The sequence below is a fragment of the Herpailurus yagouaroundi genome, unplaced genomic scaffold (assembly GCF_014898765.1).
Source record: "Herpailurus yagouaroundi ecotype Mexico unplaced genomic scaffold, PumYag 77, whole genome shotgun sequence".
NCBI lineage: Eukaryota > Metazoa > Chordata > Mammalia > Carnivora > Felidae > Herpailurus > Herpailurus yagouaroundi.
Genome location: NW_024412388.1, coordinates 80,968,912 through 80,975,375, shown reverse-complemented (window position 1 = coordinate 80,975,375; position 6,464 = coordinate 80,968,912).

The following is a 6,464-nucleotide window of genomic DNA, read 5'->3' as shown; positions in this document are numbered from 1 at the left end:
TGATCACTCTCTCTCTCCACCCCCCCAAAATAAATAAAAAAACACTAAAAAATATATATTATCTTCACAGTGGGGACTGTCTGCCCGCCCCCCCCCCATCTAAAATGGAAACAAATACCTATACTTCTTCTGCATTGAACACAAGTTCACTTTTGAGACCTTTGTGACTAGAGCAAACCTGATCATATGCTTGAATCCCACTCAAACAGGTCTGTCTCAAGTCTTTTTAAGATTATCCTAAAGGGGGGCGTCTGGGTGGCTCAGTCAGTTGAGTGTCCAACTTTGGCTCAGGTCATGATCCCACGGTCTGTGGGTTCAAGCCCCACGTCAGGCTCTGTGCTGACAGCTCAGAGCCTGGAGCCTGCTTTGGATTCTGTGTCTCCCTCTCTCTCTGCCCCTCCCCTGCTCATGCTCTGTCTCTCTCTCTGTCAAAAATAAACATTAAAAAAATTTTTTTTAAAGATTATCCTAAGGGGGTTTTGCAATTGGCAAAATTAGGAATCCAGATGCGGCAAAACCAGCCATTCCCAAAAACCCACACAACTGTGGGTCCTTGGTGGGCCAGCTGACATAATACTATTTTCCTTTCTTGAGGAAGACCTCACTGCCCCTCAGACATCATAAACCCCAAGTATTTTACAGCTTCCTTCAAAATTTGGGCCTTTCCTTTCAATACCTTATATATCCCTTGCTGGCTATAGTATTTTTGTGATATACAACACCTCAATAATCAGAATTACAAGTGATGACATTATACCAGGACCTACTAGAACTTGAGGGATTTCATTTAATTTCTAGAACAGCCATAGCATTTACCCATACAAGATAACCTTACCCATACAAGATAAGAAGGTTTATCATCGCTTAGTTGATAATGCTTCCCAAACCCAATAAACAAGCCTAATTAGTCAAAGACTTCATTTAGATTTTGAATTTGGGGAAGTTTGTAAAAAAAAAAATATTGGAAGGTTTTAAAGCCCATGTCTAAGTGGGATCACAGATCATTATGAAACTTTTGCTCAAGTTGGTAATAAGAGATTCAACAGGAGGTTATTAAGAGGATTCTGTTTTCTTAAATAATCAAAGACCTGATAAAAACAAAGCATAGAAACTGTTTTTCCTGGGTAGATAAAGAAAAATCTTTACTTATTTATTGATTGATTGATTTCAGAGAGAGAGAGAACACGAGAAGGGAGAGGGGCAAAGGGAAAGAGAGAATCTTAAGCAAGTTCCACGCTCAGTGCAGAGTCCAACGCAGGCCTCAATCCCATGATCATGACCTGAGCTGAAATCAAGAGTCGGATGCTCAACCAACTGAGCCACCCAGGCACTCCAAGAAAAAACTTTGTTTACAATTTTTTATCAAGAGTAAATCAAATTCCAACCTATGCCGGTATATATTTTTAAGTTTATTCTATTTTTTTAGTAATCTCTACACTCAATGTGGGGCTCAAACCCATGACCCCAAGCCAAGATCAAGAGTCACACTCTCCTCTGACTGAGCTAGGCCAGGTGCCCCTATACCAGCGTACTTTTAAAACTCACTCATTTCATGGGAAAAGATATTTGCAAATGACATATCGGACAAAGGGCTAGTATCCAAAATCTATAAAGAGCTCACCAAACTCCACATCTGAAAAACAAATAATCCAGTGAAGAAATGGGCACAAGACATGAATACATACTTTTCCAAAGAAGACATCCAGATGGCTAACAGACACATGAAAAGATGCTCAACGTCACTCATCATCAGGGAAATACAAATCAAAACCACACTGAGATACCACCTCATGCCAGTCCAAGTGACTAAAATGAACAAATCAGGAAACTATAGATGCTGGTGAGGATGTGGAGAAACGGGAATCCTCTTGCACTGTTGGTGGGAATGCAAACTGGTGCAGCCACTCTGGAAAACAGTGTGGAGGTTCCTCAAAAAATTAAAAATAGAACTACCCTATGACCCAGAGATAGCACTGCTAGGAATTTACCCAAGGGATACAGGAGTGCTGATGCATAGGGGTACGTGTACCCCAATGTTTATAGCAGCACTCTCAATAATAGCCAAATTTTGGAAAGAGCCTAAACATCCATCAACTGACTAATGCATAAAAAAGATATGATTTATATACACAATGGAATACTACTTGGCAATGAGAAAGAATGAAATCTGGCCATTTGCAGCAATGTGGATGGAACTGGAGGGTATTATGCTAAGTGAAATAAGTCAGTCAGAGAAAGACAGATACCCTATGTTTTCACTCATATGTCGATCTTGAGAAACTTAACAGAAGACCGTGGGGGAAGAGAAGGGGGAAAAAAAGTTATAGAGAGGGAGGGAGGCAAATCTTAAGAGACTCTTGGATGCTGAGAACAAACTGAGGGTTGGTGGGGGTGGGGGAGAGGGGAAAGTGGGTGATGGGCATTGAGGAGGGCAGTTGGGATGAGCAGCGGGTGTTGTATGGAAACTAATTTGAATAAATTATATTTTTAAAAAAGTTCAATTTGGACTCCATGGCCATGCACAGTTTCCCATGGCTGACCATCTTCAGAACCTCCCAAGATTATAGTCCTAGGGAGAGAATACAGTAAGGAGTCTGGAATAGTAAAGAGCATGTGGTAAGCACTAAAATAATGTATATTGAACGAATAAATATTGAATAAATCCAGGAATGCCCAGTAACCGGCCCACAGAGTCTTCAATGGTAGTGACTGAATAAATAAGTGATTAAATGGTAGAGTTATAAATAAATAAATAAATAAATAAATAAATAAAACTCATTCATTCCCATCTCAGTCCTGATCACACATAAAACTCCTTTCCAGAGATTTCTTTTTCACAGGCTTTCTACAATTTTCTTTTTAATTTCAGATTTTATTCTGAATTTTCCCTCTCCTATACAACCAGTCTCATTTTAGGACAAGTTACTTTCTTTCTCCTCAACAAAAATGTATTTCCATTCCTCATACCTTTCTTACCAAAAACACATATCTTACTTTCCTTGCATACAGAGTTATTTCCCATATTATTTCCAGTAGTCTTAGTTACAATTATTAGAATTCTAAATGCTTAGAGACTTTAATTTCTAGTAAAAACTAAGTAGTAAAGCAATTGTGAGCTGTTACACCAGAACCATTTAGGTCAGCAAATTTCTGGATATATTTCATCATTCCTAAAAACATTACTTTTCACAATACCATTTTTCATAAAGCATAAAATATGATTACTAACAGACCCAAGTTATTGTTAGTTTCTCTGTAATAGGACAAAAGTGAATAAGCTTATTTTTAGTGATCAACGTTTCCATATTTTATCCAACTTACATATCCAGTGAGTTCAACCCAGTTTATCATCTAATCCAGCAAAGATTTAAAGTTTTAGGTTACCACAGATTTTGGAAGCCACTCACAAGTTTACCTACAGGCCTTTTTATCTATTCAACCTACTTGTTCTTAACGATTTCGCAGACAAAAATCAACCATCACTTGAAGCCATTTTTATTGACAAGGTGCTACAGATGCACCATACATTCAGGTAGAATAAAAGTTGATTACTGTAATAAGTTTGATGTTGATAACTCCAAAAGATATGCTGATGCTCAACAAACTTGGATTTTAATTTACAAGAGATTATCACAGATCATGTGAACTTGAAAAGCATTTGCATTAGTTTATATTTTGGAGTTCTAGAGTGCCCAATTTTTTTAAGTTTGTTTGTTTATTTTTGAGAGAGAAGAACAATCAGGCGAGAGGGAGAGAATCCCAAGCAGGCTCCTCGCTGCCAGCACAGAGCCCAACACAAGGCTCCATCTCACAAACCGTGAGATCATGACCTGAACCAAAATAGAGAGCAGGTCACTTAAACGACTGAGCCACCCAGGCACCCCAACAATGCCCAATTCTTACAAGCACTTGCCTTTAAATCAAATGGAGTTCTTTTACAAATTACTTTTAACAACCATCCGGAGGTCAAACATAGCACACTTAGACACAAAAACCTTATTAAGATTTGTACTTATCCTTGATGACAAGTAAGTCTATGGAAGCTGCGGGCCAGGTTTGAACAGGGGTGCTTTAGTAATTTGGGCCCTGTTTCATAGGTCAAAAGCTCCAGAAATCTTTTGGTCTCTTTTTCCCGAGACTCTTTTTATATTTTTACTGGAAAGGCTATCGTCCTGGGTGATCCGCAGAGAGAAGGCAGCCCCAGTATCAAGGAAAAAGCCAACTGGCTCTTCTACTAGGGCCACAGGTGCTCCTCGTGGGAGATGAGGATCTGATTTTCTCTGAGGGGCACCTGGAATGATTTGGTTTTGCCCATCCCCTCTCCTTCCCCGGGGCAGTATGGGCAATCCCATTCCCAGTGCTCCTCGTGCTTACAATACACACACTGACTGTAACCCTATCTTGTCTTTGGTATCTTGGTCCCACGATTGGGACTAGGGACACTCACCCATGGGGCCTTCCTTTCTTCCCCTGAGTTACCTCATGCAGACTGGAGCCACTGCCACAACGGCAGTCTGTCTTCATTTTCTTGTCTTCTTCTTCACCCTCTGTCACATATCAATTATTGAATACCCTAAAAGCTGTCTCTGTCCACTGAGTGGAGTTAGTGTTGGGACCTATGGCCAATTTTTGAAGTTTTCTGCAGATATCTGGAGCACTTTGAGATATGCAATAGGTATTAAGGGGCGCCTGGGTGGTTCGGTCGGTTAAGCGGCCAACTTCAGCTCAGGTCACGGTCTCATGGTCCTTGAGTTCAAGCCACAAGACGGGCTCTGGACTGACAGCTTGGAGCCTGAAGCCTGCTTAGGATTGTGTCTCCCTCTCTTTGTCCCTCCCCTGCTCGCCGCACTCTGTCTCGCTCTCAAAAATAAACATTTAGGGGTGCCTGGGTGGCTCAGTCGGTTAAGTGTCTGACTTCAGCTCAGGTCATGATCTCACAGTTTGTGGGTTCAAGCCCCGCGTCGGACTCTGTGCTGACACCTCAGAGCCTAGAGCCTGCTTCAGATTCTGTCTCTCTCTCTAACCCCTCCTCCACTCACACTCTCTGTGTGTTTCTCTCTCAAAAATAAACATTAATTTTTAAAAAATTTAAAAATTAAAAAAATATATTAAAAAAAAAGGAAGAAACAGGTATTAAGGACCACTTGACTACCTTGGGCCTCAGGGTCCCAATTTGTATGCATTTTTACACAATCTCACAGCCTCTCTGGGAAGACTGATGGGTTTTTAAACAACACAACAATGTCAGGTATCTGAGACAAATAGACCAACCAGGTATCCAGGCCCTAAATGAGCGCTCAATAGATTGTTCCCGCTTTGCTGGGCCGGTGCTTCCGAGTCTCTAAACAGCCGGCTGCTGCAATCCTTCAACCCAGGGATGATTAGGCTGGATTTAAAGGAGCATTCAATCCCCCAGCTTGACTTGAACAAAGTAGGCTTGACTAACGAGATTTTTTTTTTTTTTTTTTTTTTTTTGCCGATTACCCACATTTTGTGAGACAACTCGAAGAGTAACTCTTCTAGCTGTGCTGTGGGATCAGCACCACTTACCTCCGTGGAAGGATCTTCTGAACAGAAGGCTCAGTGTAGCTGCTGGGTCTCCCAATGGGGCAGTGAGGCCGCTCCAGCAACACAGGTTGAGACAGTTAGGGACTATGGAACAGGCTCCAAGTGAAAAACCTTACGCACCTGGGGCTGTTATTGTTAAACTGCTTCTGTTACAGAGCAGAAGGAGACTGTGACCACGACGTGGCGCCATATACAAGTCTGGCTTAACACAGAAGACTCTCGCTCCCAAAAGTGCCAACCTGAATTGCCTGCCAATATCGACCGGTAGGGACACGGCCCTTCCAACCAATCAGGATGAGGTGGCTTTTTTTTTTCTCTTATTAGCGGATTGGATTGGAGCGGGAACTTTATGTAAGCGTAGCCTCCCTCTTTATAAGGTACCTCCCTTCAGCTAGACCTGTAACACCTGTTAAAACCTTGCAGGTGGCTTTGACTTTTGGGTCCAGCCTCGTCTCTATGCTGTAGGGTAACACAGGCACCAACAAGGGAGAGTCCCCCCAAGGAATCCTCGCTTGGCCCCAATAGCCTGGGCAGCTGCTGTTACCCACTGCTCTGCCCGTGGGAAACCAGGGAACTGAAATATAGAACCTCAGAAGGACGAGAGTGTCATCTGGGTCACCAAATCTGTTATGGGACCAAAGTTGGTCCGCTTCTTGGTGACCTATAGACAGACTGCACCAGATGGGAGTTGCCTCACAAGGTCCTCATGTGCACAAACAATGAGATCACAGGGTGTAATTTCCAAAGCAGTGACCCCCTGAACAAGAGAAGACAGGCTCCTGTTAGTAGGGCTTGGGATGAACATTCAGGGGATTTTACCATTATAATGAGGCTGAAGCATTTTTTGATTCATCTGCTAAGGTGTCTTCTTCAGATTTTTCTTTTTTCTGTTCCAG